This window comes from Anguilla rostrata, chromosome 17 (assembly GCF_018555375.3).
Source record: "Anguilla rostrata isolate EN2019 chromosome 17, ASM1855537v3, whole genome shotgun sequence".
Lineage (NCBI taxonomy): Eukaryota > Metazoa > Chordata > Actinopteri > Anguilliformes > Anguillidae > Anguilla > Anguilla rostrata.
In genome coordinates this window covers 7,952,684-7,980,078 of record NC_057949.1, presented here as the reverse complement: position 1 = coordinate 7,980,078, position 27,395 = coordinate 7,952,684, and the positions used below count along the sequence as shown (strand labels likewise).

The 27,395-nt window shown below is 47.7% G+C and overlaps 1 protein-coding gene across 1 annotated transcript in view; it reads left to right on the top strand.

Annotated features, from left to right (window-relative positions):
* LOC135244208 (protein TANC2-like) overlaps positions 1–27,395 on the top strand; it is a 157,371-nt gene that overhangs the window by 15,615 nt on the left and 114,361 nt on the right. Inside the window, 1 exon segment of the mRNA XM_064316499.1 lies at positions 12,446–12,560. The gene's annotated coding sequence lies outside the window, so the exon portion shown is untranslated.

Genomic DNA, 27,395 nt, shown 5'->3' with positions numbered 1-27,395 from the left:
CACAGCTTCGTTTTCTTTCTGCGTTTTGCTTTGCGACCGCGTGATTGGTGCTCCTGCTTGCAACCCTGCAGCTGGATCCAGAAGCATCGCCGCTGGACGCGTTCAGAGACGAGCCAGAGAGATTTAGAGAGAGAAAGGAGCTCCGCGCCAGGGCCACCGGAGGAATTAAAGAAAATAAATGTATAAATGAACCTGACTGTTCAAACAAAGTAACGCGCAGTCTGATGAAGAGCGGAGGAAGATTAGCAGCGTGGTTTCTAAGCAGCAGAAAGAAAGCATTAGCTGTCTGGTTATTTGGAAGAACGTCAAAGCCCTCTCCATGCCTACCTTTCCCCACCTCTTTTTCTTAATAAATAGAAATAGATCAGTCCCACTGTGCTCTCTCCCACCCCCTACCGCACACCCCTTGCCTCCACACCCCCCAGTTACTGAATTTCGTCCTTGTTCAGTCCCCACTGATCCAGCGCACAGCCGCAATCTAAAAATACTGCACAACCTCTGGCCCAGAACATGCATTCAGAGCAGAGAGAGAAAGAGAGAGGGAGAGAGAGAGAGGGTGAGGGACGGGGAAGGAGGGTGAGGGAGAGGGGGAGAGACAGAGGGAAGGCTTAATGTTCTGGGTGTCTCGGGGACAGAAGAGAAATGCTCTCTCTCCATCAGCACTAAAAGCTCTGCTGGTCATTACTGCCGAATGGCCTCTTCTTACTGCCAAGTGCAAACCATTCTTATAATGGCAGTGTTATGGGGAAAAAAGTGCATGTGCGTACACACGCGCACATACACACACACACACACACACACACACACACATACGCACACACACACACACTTTTCCCTTGGCGGTCATACTTGCATCCCAGTGTCATGGTTCTTGGATAGCCACAGCCCCAGGGCAGCCTGGTTCGGCACCTCCTCCCCCTCCCTGTCCCCCCTGTCCCTTTCAGGCGCTGTTCGGATGGGGTTCCCTCTCGGTGCGGGTCAGTGAGCCACACGGTCCGATGCCGTGACAGCGGAGGCCTTGGGGGCCCTGTCCTGCGCTAATGCTCATCTAATGCCTCCTTAATCACGAACCGCGGGCTAATCGCTACCCACCCCCGACCCACAGAGGTCCTGGGAAAGCCTCAGCGTTCGTCCAGCAGACACCTTCCTGACACGGACGCGGTTTTCATCAGGCAATCCGCGGCCTGCTAAAAGCCAGGTCCTTCGGCGTAGGAGAAGTGTGTTTAGTGAAAATCGGGAGGCAATGAAACCACTCGACCGGCATTAACGCCGTTAGGGGACGGCCAGGCTGTAGGTAGGTTTCGTTTTGTCTGTCGGTTCATTATTATCAAGCGCTTTGCAGAACAGAACATCTTTTAAACATCTTTCTTCCTCCTTCCCCTGCTTTTGGGAAATGGCCCATCTGTTATGTGCACAAGCTCATCTTCTCTACCTAGATTAGAGTCTCTATCCTGTATATCCTCACTTGCATGTTAAACTGCTGGAAGATTACCCTGCATGATTAACCATTCTGCTGTGGTAGGCACGCAGATCTCACCAAGCGCCTTAACCCTTTAAGGCAGGGGTGTCCAACCTTTTTACACCCAGGCTCAAATATATCCAGGGACCCCTATCACAAACTATAAAAAGGATTACATATTTTAAAAAGCTTTATCAAAGCTAAATGTAGTCCTTGCATATCAAATCTGACCAGGGACCCCCAATAGTACCTTCAAGGACCCCCAGGGGTCCACGGACCCCCTGTTGAAAATGCTGATGGAAAAATCACTACTGGTAATGGAAAGCACTGGAGTTCTAGAACACACTGATTTGGAATTTTGAGGAAACATTCCCGATAAGCTACTCTTCAAAGGGTTAAAGAGGATTAAAGGCGAGCAGACAGGAATAATTGCAGATTCCTCGTAGCATTACAGCATGTTGGTCGTGCAAGAGTGTGGAAAATTTTATGGTACGTTCCGATGGGAATGGCTGAGCAGAGTGTAGGGAGGGAGAACATAACAGAGACGCTGCCCTGCTCAATGTAGGCCTATTCCTTCTCTCTCTCTCTACCCCAACTCTTTCACTTCTTCCCTCTTTTGTTTTCCTCTCTCTTTCCCATTCTTTTTTCCTCCCTATTTTTCTCTTTCTCCCTTTCCCTTTACTCCCAACCACTCTCAACTTCTGTCCTCCTTTCTCTCTCTCATTCCCTCTCTCTCTTCCTTGACCCCTCTCTGTTTCTCTTTCCCTCTCTTCCCTGCTCTCTCTTTCTCTTTCTCTCTTTCTTGCTCTCTGCCCCTCTGTTCATGGCCCGGGCACAGTCCTCACGGTAGGCGTGGAGGCACGTGTCAGGGAGGTGTTTCAGCTCCTGACTGAGAGAAGACCCAGAGGCTATGGAAGTCAGATGTTTATCTAATGTAAGGCTACATCTGACATAAACCAGAGCATTTTAGCCAAGACATACTTACTGATTGTTCACATCAGTGCGTAATATATCTATGGCTAAGAGAAAGCATACTTTGGTGGTTGGTGGATGTAAACTGATATCAGGAGTGTTTGAAAGACTTGGCATTCAGGACCCAACTTTGTTTTCTTATCTCTAGCTGATGCAATCCTTTCCTGTTTGCTTTTTTGTATGTAAAATGAAACTGACCATCAATCCGTCCATCCATCCATCCATCCATTATCTGGTCAGGGTCATGACATGCATTGGGCAATAGGCAGGTATACACCCTGGACAGGTCACCAATCCTTTACAGGGCAAAGTGGAAGTGTTACATAGAAAATATAAAATACCGGCTGCTAGGTGGCTCAACCAGTTAAGGCGCAGTTCTAGTGTGTGGATGGGCCCCACGGTCCGGTACGCCAGCGCTGACTGTGGCCAGCAGGACGACAGCGAGTTCGCTGCTAACGTCACCCTGGGAAGGGAGGGTCCCAGTTTTGCCTGGTATTACATCGTCCTGTTGCGCACCAGCGACCCCTGCTGGTTGACCGGGTACCCGCGAGTGAGTCCGCCTGTTGGGCCACGCATGAACCGCTGTGCTCCGACTCGCGAACACGTGAGTCCAGTTGCTCGTTTCTAGCGTGATGTGAAGCAGCAGCTGGCATCACGTGTTTCGGAGGCGAGCGCATGCTTCGCCGCGGAATCGATATCGTGGTTGCAGGAGTGAGCGCCAGTGAAGACGACGGGACACACTCTAGTGGCCAAAACCGGGCTGCGTTTTTGAAGCTCACTTGTCTTGTTGAGAGATGTTGCTCACTAGCGTCGGTGCAGTTGGCTCTAGTATAGATGTTTCAGCCACCCATTTTAATGCATGGGCAAAAAGAGGAGGCATAAATGAAATAAAGAGTGAGGCGGGAAATGTCTCTGTTTCATTGCCCGGGACGACGCCCCTCAAGGTTATATGTCCCATTTCGTAACGTAACTGAGCTGAGAGAGAGTGGGACGGGAGAGGAATGCGTTAAAGGCTGCTGGGAAAGCTCATTTAACACCCTGTTATTTTATAGGCTTGAGCTTTTTAAAGCATGCAAGCCATTTGTACAAGAGCGCAAGATCACTCCAGCCCTTCAGGAGTGAGAGACATAACTGCTTTTATCTTCCGTGAAACTGACAAGCGGCAGTGTCTCGATAGTGTTTGCTGCCGCTGCCCTCCTGGTTGGTGAGAGATCACTGTTCACATTCGTTCTATGGTACCTGCATCTGGGCGTGATTTGTGTGTTTTTCTACCAAGATTGTGGGGAGCATATTTTGTCTTTGGTATTAATATGATGTCAAAATCAAAAATGTGTTAACAGAAAAGCAGCGTGCAGCAGTCCTTCAGTCCTTTGATCTCGGCTCTGATTGCTGCAGCTTGGCCGTTTGTTTCTATCACCAGACCAGGGAAATACGGGGAGTGGGACAGCAGGTTAGAAGGTTATGAGTACCTTGTGCCTTCTGTGAGTAGTTCAGACGTGTCTTTAAGCAGTGCACACAACATGCATCCCATGTTTTTGAACAGGTCCATTGCATTTTTTTTCTTGCTCAAGCTAATTCTATGGCTTTCCTAAAGATATGAACTGGTGAATATTAGTGCTCTGTTGACAGGAGACAGTGGCAGTTTATGGCTTGCTGCTCAGAGAGTGTCTGGCCAGCTTTGTCCTGTTAGCTTTCTTACAGCGGTGTTATACTCTTTGTGAAGGACCCACGCCATGTCAGACACTGACTAGCTTGGCGCTGACACCCCGCCCCCAGCCACCTGTCTGTCACCTGTCAGTCACCTTCACGTGCTCACGCCCACATGACCTGGCCACCTGTCCCCATCTGTCGATGCATGGCAGCTATCCTGGTAAAATACTTGTACGGTCATGTAACATTATTGTGCGAGTAGCTGAGTGCAATTTGTCACCCTACTTGTGTGGAAAGATACAGATGGTTTTGGCTGTTAGGTTTGAGGAAGCTTGATTGCTTTATTCACATATCTGAAAATGTACTCTTTGTGAAGTGGTCCGTATCGGTATGATACGAGCATTTGCTGGTTGGTGTATGGGTCAAGCTTTACTGTGTGTAATTATGAAACGTCCTGGGTCTTGTGCTACAGTGAGTAGCAATGTGCTTACCGGCTGGCACTGCTGCCTCGCAAGAAGGAGGTTCCGGGTTCGAGTCCCGGCTGGCTGGATCCTTTGTGCGTGGAGTAAGCATGTTCTCCTCGTGTTCGCGTGGGTTTCCTCCAGGTACTCTGAATTCCTCCCACACCAAAAAAAAAAGACATGGATTCATATTCATGCCATTCTGGTTGTTTTTTCGGTTCCAGAAGTTAACGACAGTCCGTAAACAATGCTTTGGCTTTATTTGCTCCACATTAAGTATAAAGTCTGCAAATGTAGCTTTAATTCCGCTGTAAATTCGATTCATGCCTTGTAATGAATGGCATCAGATGCTTGTAAACAGTGGAAAGTATAGCTGCAGAACAGTTTCTGAAGCGATAAATAAACAAATAAATAAATATCCCTCCCAGTGTGGCCGTTGTTTTCTGCATTGACATCACGACCGCGTCAGATGATGAATTGGCCGAGTCACTGCAGGTGACACTTTAAATGATATGAAATGATTGTGCAGGCATAAATTAGGAGCCTGAGACAAGAGTCATTTAACAGCACAGCAAACGGCTTTGCTGTCAGTAAGCCAACGAACTACGCGCCGCGGAAGTCTGATTAAATGGCTCCCGGCAGACACGGCTTCTCGAGTGCAGTTTTAGACGTTTGTTTGGAAGCTGTTGCACTCGCTGCCCTTCTGATTGGCTGCTCCCTGCATGGAGGAGTAAGGAAGGGTTCTGATTGGCTGCTGTGTGCATGGAGGACTATTGAAGGGTTCTGATTAGCTGCTCCCTTCACAAAGGAGTAAGGGAGGGTTCTGATTGGCTGCTCGCAGTAACTGCAATCCTCTGTAGCTGCTGTTGTGGCAGCAGTGGGGAGAGGCTCTTAAACACTCCCCAGATGCTAATTCTGTCCTCCACGTTGCCCTCTCTTTTGCCAGTTTTGCCGGTTATAATGGGAACTTTTCTGCCCGTTTCTTTTTATACCAACCTACAGATCCTGTTATATTTCAGTTCATACCCTTCAATTAATCCCTTCAAAATAAAAGGGCGGAGAGAGTCAGAGAGACAGACAGACAGAGAGAGAGAGGCCCTTCCTCTGTGAGCACTGCGGGACACCACAGACGCACATCTGTGTCATGGAGAAAGCCCTTGGTCAGGACTGCGGTAGGCTAAGGCCTGTAGCTCACGGTAAAGAAGGGCCTGACAGTGGTTCTGGACTTTAACCACTTCATGCAGATTATAAAGCAGGCCTTTCACACCACCTGCCTGCCCAGTGGGCTTCACTGAGGTCCTGTATGCTGGGTCTCCAGCAGGGTCCCCTCTCTCCTCCAGTCCATAATGTACGAAAGAACCATTTTTCTTGTCCCAGATATTTGTATATATATATTTGAGAAGTTATTTTGATGGACTCACATTGTTTCTCAGAGTGTTTGAAAAAGCTGTTTCAGACCCAATGCATCACACTCAGGTGTGCTAGTAAAGATCTGTGCTAAAGTATTGAATTCTGACACCGCTGGTCATGATGACATAGACTGTAGAGCAGTTTAGGTTTTGTTTAATTTGACACGCGCACACACACACACACACACACACACACACAAACACTCACTCTCACACACACACGCTGCTTTACCCCGCTTGGATGAATATCCTGAACAAACAGAAGAGTGGAATGTGCTGCTTGGTTGTGATTAATTGAATTAAGTGCAACATTTTTGTTTGTCTTCAGAGACTATAAAAACATGTGATGGACTCAGGTGTGGAACCTCGGTGTGACCTTACCGGGGGACAGAGGGAGAGATGGAGGAAACAGGAGTTTGTGAGAGAGAAAGACGGCAAGAGACCTTGACTTTGAGAGATAGTGTGAGAGCAAGCCAGATAGAGAAATACTGAGAGACACAGACAGAGAGAGAGCGAGAGAGAGAGAGAGAAAGAAAGAAAGAAAGAGAGCTCACAATGGGAGCACCAAAATGGCGGTGAAATCATCTCCTGAATCATTGTGGGGAAGCCAGCCAGTCGCCAGCCCTGTTCCCCGAGAACTGTGGCGACTCATCAGCCACGCGGGAAAGCGGCAGAAAAACAAACGGCCCTTGACTTTTTGAACACAGGAATTCTCGACGTGGCGCACGACAGAGTCCTCTAATCCCCCCCCCCTGAAAACCCGGACAGTGAAGCGGGTTCCAAAGCCGAGAGGACTGCTGAAGTCCCAGGATCCCCTCGCTCGGGCCCTCCCACACGCGTGTCTGCATGGCGTGTCATTGGATTCGCCACACGCGTGTGTCCGCCGGTCCTGCGTTCTCCGTGTCTGATCTCTGCCGGGCCATGGAAGCACGTCTCCCCTGCTCGCTCCTCTCTGAGCCCGTGTAAATGAGGATCCCTTTACTGCCGCTCGGCCGCGGCCTCGCCGTGATCGTCATTCACGCCGGCTGCAAGCGCCGCGGCGCGTTTGTTTCTGGACTCCGGGCCCTGCTGGCGCCCGTGACTTCGGAGGGTGGAGATGACATCATCACCGCCGTTTGATTGGTCCTCCCTTCGGGCCTGCCTTATACGAGCCTGCTGTGCTTTTTGTCTCTGCTCTTACGGTTAATGCCAGCGTCGCCATTTCTGGAGCTTCGAGGGGTAATGCCCCTCTCGCTGACGGCAGCCCCCAAACGAGACTGACGAGAGGGGGGACCGGAGCAGGAAGCCCGTGGAGTTGCTGTGTCACGGGCCTGTGTCACGGAATTGCTCATGCGCTTTCTCCCCACTCGCACACATTCTCTGTCTTTCTCTCTTTTCCGCTCTCTTTCCCTCTCTTTCCCTCTCGCTCACTCTCTCTTTCCCTCTGTCTCTTGCTCTCTTTCCCTCTGTCTATTTTTCCCTCACTCTCTCTTGCTCTCTCTATCTATTCCTTTTCGGTAGGCTTTTTTTCTGTTTTGATTTCAATTGGTTTCTTTAATTTCTCCATTTTCCTATTTCTCCCTTCTTCTCACCCTGTCTCTCTTTCCATCTCTCTCCCAGTCTCCTCTCTCTCTCTTTCTCATAAACTCCCAGGCTGCATAAAGGCAGTTTTGTTCACTGTGTGACATCACTGTGTGATGTCAGATGTACATGTGTGACACAAGACAGCATTTTACTGCGCCCCCAGCGAAGGCCGGTTGCCGTCAGAGCGCAGAGGCGTTCGGCACCTCTCTCTCTCTCTCTCTCTCTCTCCACAGAGCTCCTCTCATTGGTGGAGGGCGAGTCCCGACGCTGCGTGTGGCGTGTGGGTGAGATATCGGCGCTAGGTGATGCCATTGTGTCCATCGTTCTGTCTGTGATGCACCGCTGCTGTACTATCAGGTGTTCCGTGTGTTTAATAAGCTAGGCCCGCGATTGAGGCCGGTAGATTTAGAAAAGCCGTTTGAAATAAATCCAAAAAGGTGCACAATTTTATAACAGAAATAAGTTACAGATGAGATGCTCAGTGTTGAGTCCTACGGTGGCGTCGGCACACTGACCCCAAAAAGCAGAGACAGACGCGGGTCTTGGCCCCGCCCCGCCAGGGCTCAGGCTTCTGTCTGCTGTTCACTCCAACGTTTGGGCCTGTTCCGCCCCGCTCTCTGCGTGACACGCCGATGAGTTTAGCTGACCGAAACCGTTGAGGGAATCTTTGTGGAGCACTGACCAGGGTGTAAGAATATCGAGGGTATTGGGAATTCTATACGTGTTTCTTAGCAGACGGTTTTATCTGAAGCGACATGCAGTATATGAATGCGTACATTTTTTGTTTATGTAGTCCCCTGGGATCAAACGAACCGTACCAACCGAGCCATAGGGCTGCTGTTCTGGCCTGTTTCCCGGGAAACTGCAGGCTCTGTGATGCTCCTCAGATGAACCCTCGGTGATCTCAGTTTATGCTTTTTTTCCCCACTTTAACATGTTCAGGAAAAAATGAACATTTTTCCAGCTGTGACTTTTCCTCAATGCATTTTATCACTGACATTCCCAAATGTGTTTTTGCGTCCATTTATTGATTTCTGAGTCTCTTTTTAACACCCGTGAACACGTTTATCCTTCTGTAGTTTTTAGCCTATAACCAATAAGAACATAAGACCTCCTGTCTGAGTATTGTGTAAACCAGGGACAAGTGCTTCAATTTTAAGTGAATTTTGTTTGCAATTATTGAATTTCCTAATTAAGAAGTGTCAAGTTAAATGGCTCACACCTTTTAAACCTTTTAAAATAAATTGCAGAAATGTTGTTTCAGTGCTCAATAAGGCTTTGTTCTGACAGCTGTGTGGAGACGCAGTGATAACAGGCTGTGTGAAATTAGGAGAGCTGGATATTTCAGCCTCACTGTTACTGGCTGATCTCTGCAAACGCAAACAAACGGGGTTCCTTTGTACCGGCGTCTAATGAGATTCATTCCTGAAATAACCCGTGAAAGTTTAATTTGGCTGCGCTGTGATTTAAGCGCCACAGATTTAATCGCGTCCGGAAAAAAGAGCCTTTCATTAACGTGACTCCCAGGTTACAGCTTTGTTCCTGATCTTTTTTTTTGTTCATGAACTTTTACCGTTGGCTCAAGCTGCAGTAAAATATTTTTTTTCCTTTTTACATATTCCAATGACAAAACTTGTCATATTGTGAACTTTCATGCAAGTCAAATAAAGGGGCTTAAAATTGTAATGTAGGACGTAATGTAGAAAATTACGTAATTCTCCCCATATGCATTTTTACTGCAGACGTATGGTCTTAAATGACCTTTTTTTTCTTTTCAGTGGATTTGTGGGTTGCTCTTTGACCCCAGTAGTGATAGATCCGGTGGGACCAAGGTCTGGGATTTGTAGTTTAACATGTCCTTGGGGCCTTATTATTTTAAACACCTTGCGTTTGAAACCCTGACAGAAACCCAAGTTCCTTTCTTCATGATTTCCTTCATAGCCGCATTAAGAATTCTGACCTCTATTAGTCCTTGGAACGGGTGGCAAAGGAAGGAATCCTAAACCCTACCATTTTCATAACAGAAAAAACATTTAGCTGGCACCACAACATGGTTTGGACAACTTACAGACTGTGTATGTGCTAACTGGTGGGATCCCACTGTTTCTATAAAGAGTTTTTTTTGTGATTTTTTAAAAATGAATATGGTCCACAGTGATTTTGGATCAGTTGAGTTTGTTTTTTCACGTCCTGTGTGTGGGTCATGTACATTATTTTAAGTAGCACTCTCTTGGGAAGAGTTACTCAACTGGAATTTGTTTCCCTTTATTTAGCTTTTCCTCCGCATAGTCTTGGACACAACTGTAATTTGACTTAACATGAAATTACAGTCGCATGAACAGCTTGCGATGGAAATAGCTCTCGAGTCGATGGGCAATTACCAAAATGCACAGCGCAGAGGTTTTTTTATGAGAAGTGTGGCCAAATTTCCGTTCACGGTTTATGTAGCCTACATGATGTAAGTATGCCACATGCACAAACCCAGCTAGTGCTTGTAGAAGCAGTCATCATGAGGCGGTATGCATTTTCTGTTTATAAGTCTTAAGTGCTGGATTGTTTTGCAGAGTTGCTGGACAGATTGACTTTACAAATCGCAGTTTAATGGACATCCTCCTTTTAGCTGGAATAGCAGGGTCTTATTACTGCGTCAGGCTGCTTAAGGATCAGGGATTAATCACTGAGTGTCACTCCATAATTCTGTGTCAGTCTTTAATGCCAGTTTTTTTTTTTTTTTTTTAAAGCTATCACAGGTATCTGATCGGGTACCTGTCTCAGTTACGAAAATATTGAGCTGTGAGGTTTATTTATGTCGCCTTTGAATCTGCTGACATTTTCCATGGAGGATATTTCAAAAACTAGTTTGCAGAGAACCACAAGGATTTCGGACTACATTTGACTTCAGATGTCAAAAAGTAGGCTACATCCAGGGCAGGGTTGTCCAGTCTTATCCAAAAGGGCCAGTGTGGGTGCAGGTTTTTGTTTTAGCCCAGCACTAAGACACCTTCTTCAACTTATTAACTAGTTGTGGTCTACAATCAAGACCTTGGCCTGTTTTGGATAAAATTGGGCACCCCAGCTCTAGAGGAATGGGCAAATACGTGATGTTTCAACGAAGCGATTACTTCTGAGAGAAGTTACGGACAATCTGTATTCGGAGACGGCTTTCTTGCGCATGGCTGGGGATCAGAAGCATGGAAAATAAGTTCAGGCACATCTAAAATAAATCCCGGACCCATGGTGACTGTAAGGGGAAATTGGAGAGAATTCTGTGCTAAATTATGTTCATGTGTGAGAAACACGTTTGGCAGCTGTGTTTAATCCGGTTTATGGCCCCTGGCAGCTCAATGGTACTGTACTTAAGGCACATCCAGGTGCTCTGAGCAATAAAAGTGTCTGATTTGTTAGTTGAGAACTTATGGGGAAATTTAATTTTGCAGCAGTCAGGGGGTGTCTGGTTCCATGAACTGTGATAAGCAGTTTGTACCAAAGAGCAGTGGATTTGAGATGAATGTGATTTGATGAAGTCTGATAAGACTTTGACGCTTGAAAAACACATTTGGTGGCCGAAACTATTGAAGGCATTGCTGCATGTGACTAACTAATGAGTGTGGAAAAATCTGGACAGAATTGGACAGATTGTGTTACAAGAGAAAGGAGAAGAAAGAAAAAGAAAAAAAAAAAAGAAGGACCAAAACAAATCTGGCTTTTATCTTTGTCAGCTGTGAAGCCTAAGTGCCCAAGGAAATGAGAGACGACGTCTTCCTTCAAAAGAGAGCACGTGCTTCTCGTGGCCGACGTCTTGCCGGATTCCCGGGTTCATTTTTCTGTCCCACGCTCTGGCTCAGATCACTCTTCTGAATTCCCCCAGGTTGACTAATGACAGTGTAGCACGTCCGACATTAAGGTGTAATCCAGTACAGCAGACGATGACGGAGGCCCCCAAAAACACCCCCGGGGAACACTAAGAAAACAGCCAATCAATCGCCGCTCTCCGTCTGCTGTCATACACAGAAACCCCTCGGGTTGGCACGACAAAAAACCTGCCAAGCCGCTCAGGTTGGCACGATGGAAGACCTGCCACAGCGCTTTTCTTACTTTCAGCGCCGTGCCTAGTTATTGTATCGTGCATCGCCATGGCAACATGAGGGGATTGCATTTTTGAACAACGTCGGGGATGCTTTGATGACCAGGAGATATGTAGCGCTACCTTAGCATTTGATTTTACCACATCTGTTGCACAGGTCCTAACCTTATAAAATGAGATGTCATGCCTCATAATTTGCAATACAAGTTTTTTTTTCATGCAGAAAGAAGAAAAAATAGGAATAAACGATTTATAAACAAATTAAGGGTGCTGCATTTATAAAAGTAGCACCCTTCATAAAGTTCCCAATTGACTTCCATTAATTGTTTTTGGCCGGTAACAGGCTGAGCACCCATTTATTAGCTAATTGTTGCCACCATTCATTTCTTTGAGCGTTATGGCTAATGCTAGCACCTGACCGGTCTCTGCTGAACCTCTCTGACTGCGTGGGTAGGCACGCCTCGTGCTTCGGTTGAGGGGTCGGAGGTGAAGAGCGGGTCGCCCCTCTCTCCTGGTTCAGAACGCTCGGTGGAGAATCGGTGCCTCTGGGGGTTAAGGTGCTGCGGTGTAGAAACAGCCAGAAAAGACCGTTCCCCGGAAACCCAGCCCGGAAAACACAGGAAGCACCGGTGACAGATGGCTCCTGGCTTACCCCCAAGTCTTCCTTTGGTTTTGTGCTGTTTTTGTAGTTTAGCCGTGCTGGTGTTTCCTGTTCCCCGGTGTTGTGCTCCTTGGGGGCGGCTCCAGGATTGTGTATCCTTGGCGCCCTCCCCTCGGCGTGTTGCCCTTCTGCACCTCGGTCATTCTAACCCCCCCCCCCCCCCGTGTCTTTTTTGCTCCCCCGCAGCGCTGCTGGATTTACCGCCCCGGAATGGGACCGGGGCTGCGGCCCACCCGAGAGGAACACACGAACCCCGACCCCCCCACCCCAGACCTATGAGAGCATTCGCCGCACACTCATGGTGAGTCCCCTCCTGCCCCCCTCCCCTCTGCTTCTCTTCTCCTGAGGTGAATATTATTGCCGTGTCACCAAAAGTTTCCAGCTCCTCCACCACTTACCTGTCAGCAAACTTTTAAACAATGTCTTTTAACTTATCTTTGTACATTTCTAGTAAATACTTGGAACGGTGTCATTACTGCAGTTATCCATTATGTGTTTTTATGTGATTGGCCTGCTGAGCACAGGGGTGGGACGCCTGGTCACCACCCAGTACCTGGCAGGACGGTGCTCTTGGGTTACTGGTTTGTGGACCACAGAGCTAAGATGAATGCAGGTGATTTTGGACTCTTGCATCCTGCATCTCTCATGTGCTTGAGTCCTCCACTTGTAAGACTGAATGAAGACCTCCCTCTCTCTGCCTCCGAAGCAGTCTTTTGTTTTTGTCCGGCCTGCCGTCTCTCGCGCCCATGTCAGCACGAACCCGTCAGCATCCTCTTGCCTCTGCCAACGTGTTGTATTTGGACCCCTTTTCACGAGCAAATTAAATTCTGTAAGGGGATAAGCCATCGTGTGCCACACGGTGTAACTCAACCTTCAATTAGGAAGAAGAGCCTGAGGATCCCCATTCCCCAATGGCCAAGTCTCAAAAGGTACTGAGGCACTGTCAGTGTACGCCTGTCGGCATGTTTGTTTAGCTTAGTCAAGTAAGTTTTCTTTCTTTCTTTTTTTTTTAAATGTCAGGCTTTGGTTGCTACGCTCTGAAAGCAAAGCGATCCCTTGGCCTTAATGCATTATGTAGTATTTTCAAACATTTCCTGATGTGTTATTGCTGCTGGGTGGACTGGAATAGCATATAAGTATCCTCCTGTACCCTCTCTTACTTTGTGTATGGGCACATTGCTATCTGGCTAAACCGTCAGAGCACAATTTTAACAAGCTGTTTATTTTTCTTAATTGTTGCTTTTCATGTTTAGAGGGATTATTACCCTCTTAAGCCACATTATGTCAGAAATGGCTGTGCACGCCAAGAAGAGTAAAATTCCCATGTTGGCACTGTGCAGGCCCCAAGACTGAGGTTGAGACACTGCTCTCTTCTACTGGAAAGAGCTGGCACAGACTGTACCGATGCTGCTCCTGCTTTAGCCTCTACGTTCGGCCTAGCAAAAGAGCAGAACCCCACTGGAATCTGACCACGTTCAAAGGCAATTTTTTGTTGTAGAGTTTTTGATGCCGAATCAATTGTCTGTATTCCTTGCTCTGAAATCTGTATTAGTTTGGTGTTTGGGGGAGGCAACATATGCAGGGCTAACATCTTTACAATTTCGGCTGTTGTGACCGGGGAGGTTTGTGTCCAAACTGTTGAGATTGTTGAAACAAAAAAAAAGTGGAAACTAAATTAATGAGGATTCACACTGGTTTCATTTCAGAGTGAGCACTCCCACGCCAAAAGGATTGTCTTAAATTCAGAGTGCAGTAGGGATCGATGTGTCCACTTTGGGGGTTATCTAATCATTCTGTTACTATTCAGCCATGAAATTGCTGTTTGGCTCTGAAATGGAGCCACTGTCATTTTCCGAGTTGGGACTTTTACAACTGAAGCCCCTTGAATTTGGAAGAAGACTTCCAGTCATGGCAACAGTAATGGCCATAACAGTAGCGGAGCGTACCAGGGGGATTATGGGATTGTTTTCGCTTTGATAGGCAGAAGAAGAGAAGTGATGGAAGATAACTATGGGAACCACTGCTAATTTACTTCTTTGAGAGTTGAGGCTTGGTTGAGTTTCAAAAGATCTGCTTTTTTGTCGAGTTTTGTAAAGATTTCTTTAGAAGATTAGATGTAGAAAATTGGGTGTTTTGAATTGAGGTTTTATTTTAATCAGATTTTATTTCTTTAGTTGATTCCAGTATTTCAGCAGTCATTCTAAACCTTTTAAAAATTGAGTGTCTTTGAAAACCAGCAAACGGTTCACTCATTCTTTTTATTACCGTTGTTGAAGGCCATTTTCTATTGGAAGGTGCTACTAATGAAATGGGTCTCACCATACATTGAATCAGAAGATTGTGTCACTTGCCGTGTGTGTGTGTATGTGTATGTGGTTGTGTGTGTGTGCAATTATGTTTATAGACGTACAATTTTGTGTTGGAGTTGGAAACCTTCATAGTGGTCACGCTGCTTTGGGCTTTTTTTGAGTGGGGTGCGCTGCGTGACTACAGTATGTGGGGGACGCGTGTGGGAGTCAGCTTGATAAAGAAGTCATTCTGTTCACTGTGATTGTTCAGGCGGTGTGACTGCAGGGTGTTACAGGCAACGGCCTGTCGTGGTGTCACTGTAAACCTCAATTCCATCTCTGCAAAACTTGTTGTGAAAACCCATTTAAAAAAAGATTGTGGTGTGGAAAGAGAGGGAGAGCTGGAGTGTCACCCGCCTCCCTGTCTCTGGAATAGCCATTTTGGATCACAGCAAAGACTCTTGACAAATGTCCTGTATGTATGCACATTACTGGCATTTATCCAGAGCGCCTTGCAGAACTTATTATAGTTGTAAGTATAAATTTATACAGCTGGATATATATACTGAAACCTGATACCATAACATAATGATGAGAGCAGGCAATTCAGCCGAGCAACGCTTGCCATCTTCCTACCACTAAAGAGTAAACAATACAGGTGCAGCTCATTATACTACACTGCTGCCCTGCTTATTTTGGAATTCTGCAAAACATTATATTATTGAATTGAATTGAATGAATGAATGAATGAATGAATGGTTTATTCCTTTGGGACCAAGATTATTGCCAGCCTATTTCTGTGCTATACTTTGTGCCAGACATTTACAGTACTTTGTCTGTAGTCTTTGACCAGTACATGCCATTTATCAGTTTGTGTGCTTTATCCCTCTGATAGATTGGTCATGCTCTGTTTCCCACATAGCAGACCCCCCCCCCCACCACCCAAACCCCATGTTTTGGCTTTCGATTCCACATTTGATGAGGTACACACTCTAAAATAAGGAACCGTGGTTGCCCTGGAAACGGAAGTGACACAGGATGTTCAGAGCGGATTGCTGGAACGTGCGGGCGTGAAGGCTATATGCATCTGCATATCTGCAGAGGCGCAAAAGGAAACTCAAGATGCGCTTGACGTAACCCTGGTGTTTTGATTATGAAATTATTAATGAGGTTTGTTTGCAGTAGCCTAGCAGTGGCGTTTTGTCTCTGGGAATTAGAGTTTTCTTCCTCGTATCAGAGCACTGCACGAGCTTGTCAGGTATATGGTGGTGTACCTGTGATGTATCTCAGGTGTGTGTGATTCACCGAGCAGCACATTTGTGTTTATCACCTGCATACCTGCGGCCTGTGGTGCAGTAGAAACGTGCTGGTGGGACCCACAGAAGGTAAACAGGAAAGGTGGCTTCTGGTTCTTCGTTTAAGCTGAACAAAAACTATTAAAAGGCTTTCTTTAAACAGGTGAGGTTTAAGATAATTGTGGCTGGTTCATGGAATGAATGCTCTGAATTCTTTACCTGCTTGGCTTTGAATTGTAGGATGAATTACAAAAGAAAGACTTCCAAACCATATTTGCTGTCGTGTGGGAATTTTCCTTGCCGGAAAGGCCCATCTCCATGCTGTGACTACACTACAGTCATTCTCCTTAGCATAATCTGACCTCACAAAGTAGTGCAAACCTTTTGATTTTCATTTATTTTTGTTGGTTTATTTAATGAACGCTAGGACGGGCAAGTGTTTATACCCCTTACCATTTCTATATTTACGACAACGACTTCGTACCGTCATTTGGATATGTGCATTCCATTTACTCTTCCTGGTCTTGTGCTCATTGGTTTCCAAACATTCAGTGGTATTGGATGAATATTTAACGATCGCAAATGGCCGCGCGTGCACGACTGTCCAGAATCACCTTCGTCCGCTTGCCGAACTGAGGTGTCCGTGCCCGCGTGCGTCAGAAAGCGTGGGAAGCGCCTGTCGCTCATTACTCAGGCACGGTTCTGACAGGCCTGGCAGTTCGCTTGATTTCTTAGGCCTGATGTCACCGCGTTTAATTCATTTAGTTAATTTTATTTACTTTTTTTTTTTTTTTTTGCCTGGAGCCACAAGTTCCCTGAGTCTGAAGTGTTATTTAAGAGCTGCTGCACTGTGAATGGTTATTAGTCAGCTGAATCAATGACTGCACAGTCAGCGCACTGTACCGTAATGCCTTCGCCAGCAGAATCGAAGGAAAGCGTTCGCCATCTGATGTGTTTTGGCACTCTGGCCTGTGGAATTCTGCAGTACGTACCGCTACGCATGGTCTCTGTCTTAATTGTCCCTTCAGCCCACGTCCACGGCGGCTAGCCGGCTAAAGCCAAGCTTCTTCATCCTTGAAGGAGAAGCCCGAGTCGCATTGGGGACTGCAGTCTATCTCGAACCGGTACGAGAAGCCTTCGGCTGCATTTACAACTGGCCGTAGGCTGCAAATTGCCCCCGCCCCCACGTGACCCCATGGCTATTTTGCATTGTTGTGCCACCCCCCCCCAACCGGCTGGGGGTGGTTTTGGACTTCTCCATTGAGGGCTGAATGTTGAGATGAGGATGTAAAGAAGTGAGTTTTACCACGGGCCTACTCGCGCATTCCAGACAGACTGTAAGCGCAGTCTCAGTAAACCGGGGCCTCCACTCAGACGAGCTCCACGGGACATCACACCCCCTTAAGAAAAGAGCTGACACACTCACAAACTCCCGTCCCTCCAGCAGCACCAGCTTCACCCTCGTCAGAGATCTGGCTGTCGCAGAACGGGAGACACAATAGGGGCTGTTTAGGAGGGCTGTGGGGAGGGGGGGGAGGGCGGGGCACGGGAGGCACACAGTAATTACACACACAGGGAGGCATTTCTGAGGTTAGGGTTAGACGTCTGAAAACAACAAGGGCTCTGTATACAGAAGGCCAGACTTGTTTTGAGTGGGTGTGGGACAAAGGGGAAACTAATGGGGATGTTTTCCCGGCTACGGTGGAGATTATGGAAACTTTTTATTTATTTCTTTTTACTTCTTCTTCCCAGCGGTTGTTGAAAGTGGTCCGATGTGGTCTTGTGGGCTTTTAGATTTAAAGAGGCATTTCACACAAAAAATCGTATCTTTTTATATCAGTCATTGTCTTTTCTCTTGTGGTTTCTGGAACCCCCTCAAAAAATAATGTCATTAAATCATTCAAACAGACAGATTGAGCAAAACACCACGTCGCTGTATGCTGCAGTGTTTACAGCGGAGTGGTCAACAGGTGTGTAAATCTGGATAGGATGATGTTGCCCATTTTTATATTTTCTACAGCACTGAATGGGGATGAGAAAAATCTGAGGGAAAAGGCCATGGAACCTGTGATGGCCTCTGATGACCGCTGATGATCAATGACGTTAATGTGATTTTGATGGAGATAGTGATCTGGTAGTGCTGATGATGGAGGTGGTGGTGATGGTCATGATGATGATGAAGGTGGTGGTGGTCATGGTCATGATAATGATGATGATGATGGAGGTGGTTATGATCTTTCAGGTTGTGATGTTTATAATATGGCGGTGATAATGGTGATGATGGTGGCGGCTGTGGTGCTGATGATGTTGATAGAGGTACTAGTGATGATCGCGGTGGTAGTGATGGTGTTTTGCAGTTCATCTCTCGTAAATAAGAGGACATCACCGCAGCTTTGGTGAATAAATCCCATTATTAACGGACTTTTAATTTTGTGGTGGCCGTGCCGATATTGGGGCGGTGCATCGCGGATGAGTCTGTGGGTGAAACGCTGGTACGGGGAGGCATCCATGTTGTATTTCTCAGCTGGGCCAGTCGGAGAGATGACGCTCTGGGCTGCAGTGCAGCGTGGGTCAAACCGCAGGCCAACGATACTATTTGCTGATGTTCATCGTCCGTAAAATGTATCCCCTGGTGTACGCTAACTGAGCTGAGCGCAAAAAGCGACTGCTGAGTGGGTTATCATTTCCCCGCAGAGATACGAACCCTTCAGTGTCCCGCGCAACATTATGTGCAAGCACTGCAAATGGCTAGTGGAGGACAGAAAAGATATCTACATCTTTCTCTGGGAACAATGTGGAGGTTTTTTGCTTATTATTATGTTACTATACTGTATCAAAAAATTATTTTTGCTCACTTAGCAAAAACAGTCTGTGTTTTGCTGTCTTTGGTAAATATGTGATGCAATACATAGACTTGGCAAGGCATGGAGTGCGTTAAATTTACATCCTCATGTTGATTGTGTATAGTGACAGACTTGTGAAGGAAAAATAACTGTGCTTTTTGTGCTTTTCTAAGAAAAAAGTGGAGAAATGCACTCCGTAGCAATTAATTGTATAGACACATACACACACACACATGCATGCACATGCACACACGTACACGCACACTCACACACACACATGTACACACACATACGCTTACACACATGCATGCACATGCACACACGCGCACACACACACACACACACTCTCTCTCTCTCTCGGTAGGCTTTAGCGGTGCGGAGGAGCAGGAAGATTGATTATGATGTTTTGGTTTCCTCGGTGTGGCCTGTGGTAAAGGCCTGTCACTCTGCACCGTGACTGAGGGCACAGTTGGGATGTCCCAGGGTTACACACAACCCCAGGAGTCTCTATGCCCCCCAAATCACCCAGGCGCCCCCATCACCCCTCCCCTCAGTCTGCTTCCTATCTCTGTCTACAGAGTTCAGTGGACTTTGAGACAGGAGACTTTGGGGAGCTCTAGATCTTCCCCTCTCCCAGAACATAGCTTTTCCACCCTACCTTTCAGGGTTTTGCTCTCCTTTTCTCCCTCCCTCACACTCAACCCCCCTCCCTCTCTCTCTTTCTCTTTCTTCATGGTCCCCCTCTTTTTCTTTCTCTCCCCAGCCCCCTCACTCTTTCCTCCTGTATTGACTTCCTTTCATTTGTTATTCTGATGCCTGGGTAATCGGAGCCCTCTGCAGCTCGTCCTCCCACGTCCTCTGAAAGCTTCCCGCGGCCTGGGAAGAGCCGCGTGTGAGCCGCCGCCGCAGGAGCTGGGGGGGGGGGTGCGCTGCGCTGCATTAGCGAGGGGGGAGGCGATGCTCCGCTCAAAGACTGGCGGGGTGAGGGGGGGGGGCGAGGGGGGGCGGGGGGGTGGACACCTCGGAGCAGTCTCCATCTCCCATCCCCAAAGTGCAGAAGCACAATGGGGTGAAGTGGGTACGCGCATTTGCACTGACGTGACTCTGAGAGGACGTCTGGCTAAATCAGACTGATTCACCCCAGACTTCATTCATTCATTATTCATTACGGGCATTTAGCAGATGCTCTTATCCAGAGTGACTTACACAACTTTTTCTTTTTTACATAGCATTTACATTGTATCCATTTATACAGCTGGCTATATACTGAAGCAATGCCGGTTAAGTACCTTGCTCAAGAGTACAACGAGTCCGACTATGTCCAACCTGGGAATAATTGTGGTGATGGTGGCGGCGGTGGTGGTGATGATGTTGATAGAGGTGGTGATGATTGCGGTGGTGGCGGTGATGTTTGTGATGTTGGCGATGATAATGATGAGTGCTGCCATTGGCTGTTAGCTGAATACGCACTAAGCTGGTGGCAGCCACAGTCACAGAGCCGTGGGTTAGGGGACTGTGAGCCGCTGAGACTGTAGTCTTCACACTTTAAATGCCAGGCTGATTAACTGCTGGGCAGACAAAGGAAGTGAGAAACTGGGGTGTTGGGCAAAAACACCTGGAGAGCATTTCCCCCCCCCCCCGCCTGCTGTGATGCTTTAGTTCATCTCCTGCCCGCTACTGAAATAAACTGCATGACGCTCCTCAGTCAAAGGGCTTGATAATGTGGGCCGGTTCTAGGGCTTGGCAAAAATATCACAATACTGTCATGTAAAAATACTATTGCCCCTGTACTATAGCCTGTTTTCATTTTAATATAATTCGTTTTTATTGGTGGACTCATGTTATGATGTAGGCTAATATTTAGCTTATTATGTACAAACCTTCTAATATTCTTCTAGTCTCTGTCATAGGGTACACATGCCAGAAAATTTACGACGTATGTTTATTATCAGCAGGCTGTAGATATTACAAGAAATGCTCTACCAGTTTTACGTTATTTCTGTTGCCTGAGAGGCCCGCTGTCTGTTCTCACGCAGTATTAAAGGCTTCTTCGGTGGCACTGCCAAATGTTACTCATACAGCGGTCATTAACTTCATTAGTCACGTTCATGAAGAGATCAGACAAAGAAAAGACCTTTTAAATAACCTGAGGAACAGGCGATGTTGGAAAAGCCCTGAATACACCTGAATAGCGAGGGACCACTGAGCGAGAAAGAGACAAACGGGGGCGTTCTTTTCTCTTTTTGTCTTTTGGCACTGACGTTGCTAGGTGCGTCCCTCTCGCTTTTCTGACCTCCCTTGAACCGGTTGGTGCAAAGGAATGCGTTTTTGGCTGTCTGTTGTGCATTCCGCCACGCGGGCCTTTACTCTTTTTTAAGGTGCAGTGTCTGCTGGTGGAAGCGAACTCGGCAAAGCAGACATCGTCTGTAAATCCCAATATCCAGCTCCCATCGTAATAGCTGCCAATCATCGTCCCTATCTGATACTGTCGTCATGGCGCCCAGCCACAGGTTTTCCGCAGACAGTTTGCCTCACAGCCGTCGTACCTGAAATTGGTCATGTAGCCGTTGCAGAACTGACTTAACTGGCGTCAAGAAGTTTAGAGGAATTTATTTCTGTGATGCGTGAATAAACCTGCAACCCTTGATTTCATCTTTTACAGAATTTTACAGAAGACAAAATGAATAAACTAAAAATAACTAGGGTTGCATAGCATATTACTTTAAATCCTAAGGATTTAACTGTGGCCACACGAGGCCCTTGCCTGTTCCCGTTCTCCTCGACAGAGCGGAAGGGTTCCGTGATTTAGCTGAAATGCCGAAACGTGTTCCTTGGGAGATGAAGCCACCGCAGCACCCGTCCCGGCTATCGGTGTGCGCCGCGCCTTCACCAGCCGGCACGGCGGCGTCGATCCGGCGCTCAGCCCTGGCCCCCTGCGGTGGCCTCACCTCCTGTCCCTCCCCCCGCGGGCTGCTGCGCTCCATCCGGCTGCGATCGGCTGGAGTCCAGAGAGCCATCACAGATAACCAGTTGCAAATGTGTCCACTGATTGGTCTTATTTTCTTTTTTTTTGTTGCTAGGAGACCAATATATCAGTGCAGTGTATATTGCAATTACCATGTACTGTATAGTATATAATATCCTTATGAAAATATTAAATATGTGCTGTGTTTTCATTTATGTTCAGGATATAAATATGCAGAAATTTGGCCTCATTCACAAAACTTTTCTTAAATTATTCTTATTTTTGTTCTTAAAAATGTTCCTACCAAAAACCAATATGGGATTCATGACATGTGTGCAGACCTTGTATGAGATCATGAATGCTGAGTGTTTGTAAATTTCATGCGCAATCCTGTTCATGTGATTAGTATAAGGAAACAGCTATGAACAAATTCATATAAGGAAAAAAATTATGAATGCCGAAATGTCCGTGGAAACGTTCTTACACATGTTGACAATCAAATGTGATCATGCACATATTTTGTGAATGAGGCCCATTTCTCTGCCTATCTCACGCACGCATGCACACATGCCCTCTCTCCTTCTCCCTCTCGCTCTCTCCATCACCTACAAGCACACATGTGGTATTATCGCATTAGAGCAGCCCGCAGTAGCTCCCTCGAATGAAACATTAGCTCTATGCAGAAGCAGCAGCTCTCTGTCACTCTTGCTCTGTGGTGTCTGGTCTGTGGGCTGAGCTCCAGGCCTGGGATCACGCTGCTCTCAGACGCTGCCCTGGAGGACCTCCGACGCCTCTCTGGGGTCACAGTGAGGTGTGACCTCATTGCTTTCTGTGACTGCTGGCTCCTGAGCCCCGAGCTCTATTAACACCACAGTCACAGTGGAGACGAGGTATTGTGTGTGTGTGTGTGTGTGCGTGTGTGCGTGTGCGCGTGTGCGTGCGTGCGTGCGTGCGTGCGTGCGTGTCTGTGTATGCACATGCGTGTGTGTGTGTGTCTGTGTGTCTGTGAGGGAGAGAGTGGCACAGGGAGAGTGAAAGAGAGAGGGAGAGAGATGGAGAGAGTTAGGTGGAGAGAGAGAGAGAGAGAGAGAGAGAGAGAGAGATGGAGGGGGAAAGAGAGAGAGAGAGAGAGAGAAAGATCACACAGCAGTAGAAAATGACAGCAGTTCAGGGAAGACAGTAGCAGGCTAAAGCACATGTTGGATGAAGCTCTTGCCAGACAATGTTATGTCTGTCAAGATGTTGGCTCTTTGCCAGAGGTTAGACTAGTGAAATGACTTTCTGAGCTGCGAAACTGCAGACCTGCAAAAAAAGAGAGAGCTTTTGATATGTCCCACAGGAGAATTTTCGCCCCCCCCAGTTGTAATATCGTGTTCCTCGGTCCTGGTGCAGATGCCTCAGACTTTCGATAGTCCCGCTCGGGGGCGTGTGTGGATTCCCATGCAGCTGGACGACTCGTTTGCCAGGGTGATCCTGGGGGGAGGGGCGTGGGAGTGTTCTGCTCTCCTATTTGCCATCATCTTCATTAATAATCCAGAATGCAGTGCGTTTTTGCCTGGCAGATCCTGGGGGGGACAGAACATTGCCACAGAGAGCAGAGACTCTTCCTGTCCTGCTTTCTGCACCTCTGTCAGGGGAATACAACCACGCGTCTCCACTGCAGCTGCTCCTGCTGCCCCTCCCCCTGCTGCTGCGCCTCCCGCTGCTGCTGTGCCTCCCCCTGCTACTGCGCCTCCTCCTGCTGCCAGTGAGGAAAAGGATGTTCCCAGAACACTTAGAGGTGAACTGACTGCAGAGGAGGCGCCCACAGTGGCTGCCGGTGACCGTGTCCATTTAGAAACCGTCACTGTTACGACCCAAACGCTTCGACCGCAGGGCCTTTTGTATTTACCCTGTTCTGTGGGCTTGCAGCGGTGGCGTATTGCTTACACATGGGTTCGATGGGTTGAAGGGGTAGAGTTGCATCATATGTACTGTATGTATTATTTATTTCTTTTTCCCACGGCGTGCAGGAACTGGGGCCGTGGGCTGTGCATGGCAAATTGTGGTCACTCACTCACTCACTCACTCACGGTCGACCTTTGAGGCACGTTTTTAGGGCGCATGCGCAGGTGGTGCCAGCTAAGATGTGTCTGCGGAAGTGAGCTGCGCCGTGGGTCTGGACGGCTCCGTGCTTGTTTTTGCTTTACTTTTTGGCATTTCTGTCACTGAAAGGGTTTAAGTGGCACACATTCTGATATTGATCACGAGAGAACTACCCTCCAGCTTTCAGTTGACGAATGTTGATGTATTTTGATATTTTTATATTATTCTTTCCCTTCTTTGGAACTTTTCTCTGCCTTCTTGTTTGAGGTGATAAAAATCTAACCACAGCAGGGGCTCAGGTTCACCTGAGGGTTTTTTTGTTTTATATAATTAGAACATTGTGACGTGCACGCCCAGTCTGGGCCTCAGTTCCATCGTCAGCCCAGGAATCCCATTAAGCCCCCACCCCTCCCCCACCTTCCCAAAGTGAGTCACCCCCCCCCACTTCACAAGCTGTTCACACCTGCGCCAAATGCACATCTGCTGCGTTCCATCTCTTCCGTTTTTAAAACGCATGAAATGCGATGGCGAGGCTGGGCGGTGACGCACGCGTCCCTGCAGTGCCCGCGTACCGTTTCCGTCAGAATCGACGTGCGCACGGTGTGTGACGCGCGCCTGACCGGCTCGACCGTCCCGTGCCCTGAGTGTGTCGCTCTGTGGAGCTGCTGGCCACGGTAGGCGCCGGCACGGTCCGCATCCAATCCGAGACCATGGAGCTGATGCATGTGGTGCCTTAACCGAATGAGCCTCCCACCAACCCCCTGCCGTCTTCCGTTCTTCCAGAACTTTCTTTATTGTATCCCTCCTTGCCCGTACTGCTCCGTTTTGGGCCATCGCCTCAGCTTCCCCTCTCATTTTGGGAGAGGGCGCAATGGGGTGGCACAGAACATTTGCTGCAGTACGGGAAATGGGAAGAAGCAACTTAAAGAAAAGGAACTTAACAACCTCCCTAGTTTTGCATTCACAGTCGAGAGAATAGTGTGACGATGTAGGAGAAATGTGTGGGTCATTAGCATGTAGTTCACACGCTTCTGTGTTATTTCAGTAACCTGTTAGTGTAGACTTTAGTCCAGTCTTAACACAGTTTCCCTTTCAGCATTCAATAAACCTTTAGTCCAGGTTTTTGTTATGGCACCTGATTCAACAAAATGACATTGTTTTGTTGAATCAGGTGTCTTAGTGCTGGGCTAAAACAAAAACCTGCACCCACGCTGGCTCTTTTCAGATAAGACTGGACACCCCTGATTGAATCAGAGGACATGTAGCATGCATTGAGCATGCCTTGATACTGTAGAATGCTCCAGACTGTTCAGTGAAGAATGGTGTCAGGGTCTGGGGTAGGACTCAGAAGCAGACCAGAGTTACAAAGACTTGGCGATTTATTTTCAAAGTACAAAATCAGAGGCAGTCTCGAAGTCAGGGTACAGGCAATGGTCAAAGTCCAGGGAATCAACACGATCAGGCAGAGGTACAATAACGGGAGCCGGGAACAGGTCAGAAAACAGGCGAGAGTCGAAAATCCAAAACTAGAGGCAGAGCAGGCAGGCTTAAACTCGTAATCGAAAACAGGACAGGCAAAAAGTCGAAAACCGGGAAAGACAACACACTTGAAAGGCTTGAAAGGCTACTCAGAAAAACAGAGGCACGATCTGGCAAAGACTAAACTGCACACCGAAACTAAATAGCAACACTAATGAGTGGATGATGGGACGCAGGTGAAGATGGTTAGTGGAGGCTTGATTGAAGAAGAGATAACAGGCGGGACTGGGGCGGGGCGTGGGCAGGAACCAGGAACCTAAGGGGGAAAAATAACAAACGCACACCCAAGCACAAGAACACAGAAAACACAACCGCAAGCGAAACGAAGTAAACCGAAAATAAATAAAAAATAAATAAAAACTAGAAAATAAAAAATAAACATAAAGAAACAGGAACACAAAGAGAATCAGGCTGGATTCCTGACGAATGGCTACAGAATGAACAGTTGTGCATTGTTGTGCTCGTGTGTGGAGTGGGAGGGTCTTGTGGGAGGGCTGAATTTGTTGGAATGGCGGTGTTGGAGAGTCTCCATGCGCACGTGTCGATGCTTCGTGTTTTGGCTCGTCACTCTGGATGAAAATTGTAGGGGAGAGCTGGGCTGAATCTGTCAGCCACAATCTGTGTTCTAAACAATCTGCAGTGCTGACTCTCACACTGTGCCACTGGGTAAGATCAGCGTCCTTACACACTCCTCTCTCTCTCTCTCTCTCTCTCTCTCTCTCTGCCTTTTAACATCAATTTCCCCCTCAATTTCACCCTCTCTCTTCCCTCTCTTTCTTCTTCCCACTGTCCTTCTCCTTCTTTCCTGGTCTTTCTCTCTGCCTCCCTCTCTCTGACTTACTCTCTGCCTCCCTCTCTCTCCCTGTCTCTGTCTTGGTGTCTCCGTCTTTCTATTCCGTTCTCTTTCTGTGTCTTTCTCTCTCATTCTCCCTTGTATTTGTGTGCCATTCCCTCTTTTTCTCTCTCTTCCTGTCTCTCTCCCCCTCTCTGTGTCCCTCTCTCACTCTCTCCTGCTCTCTCTCTCTCCCTCTCCCTGGTGGTGCTGCTCACAGAGATGGTCTGAAGAGGGCAACAGAGCAGAGCCTTTGGCTCAGCTGCCACGTTAACCCAGCATCCACTGCTGCAGCCGTGCGACAGGCACGGCCTGCCCCTGTTCCAAACTGCGGTAGTGAAGAGAATACAGTCTGTCCTCTCTCTCGCTCTCTGGGTGAATTTTATGCCCCTGCAGGGCTGAACCTCACCATCACAGAGCGGTGCATTGTGGGAGTCTGCGTACACAAGGTTCACACTCAGACCAAGAGGCTGCCTGTCTGACCCAGCTGACTGACAGACAGACAGCCCTCTTGGCTTCTACTAGGAACTGTCGTATTGTAAAAATGTTGCCTATTGAGCAATAATAACTGAAATCAGGTAATATATTTGTGTCGTACTTATTGTTTATTAAAATATGCACGATGTGAGAATTGAAGGCTGTGAAATGACTACAGGCTACAGTGCAGATGGGGCATAAAGGCTGAAACCCGTTAGTCGTGAGAGTGAAACTGCCTGCTTGTGATGCATCACATGAAAACAGAAAGCAATTTCATGTCTCCATGTGACAATTTAATATCCCCCTGCCCCTCGCCTGTTCTTACCCAGTTAATACTGTTCTGGCAACGAAGTGCTGCCAGCCTGTTTCTCAAAATGGCTTATGGATTAAGAGAAACAAAAATAAATGTAATGGGGCAGGCGGCTGGGGGGGGGGGGTGGTGCTTATGAACGCTCAGAAATTCGTTCGCTCCGCTAACCCTCGGCGAGAGCCTCCGTCGGCCGCCACGGCCGTCAGCGTGATGGGCGCGCGGGAGCCGGGAGCGTGTAATGGAAGAGACGTCCGTCGGTGCCATCGGCACCTGCGCCAAGAAGGCGCGCCGATCGGGAGGAGCGTGACCCGGCGGGGCCCGGAATGCCGTGGCCAGCTCTAATAAAGTGAATAAGACACGCCCCTCCTGCGGTTTCGCTCGTTAAGATCTCCCTGCTCACTTCTCACTGCACGGAGCGGCTGGGACCGTTTCCCAAAATCTGCTGCTGGAGAGTTCTTCTCCGCCAGATACATTTAAAAAAGAAAAGGTTTGACCAACGGGA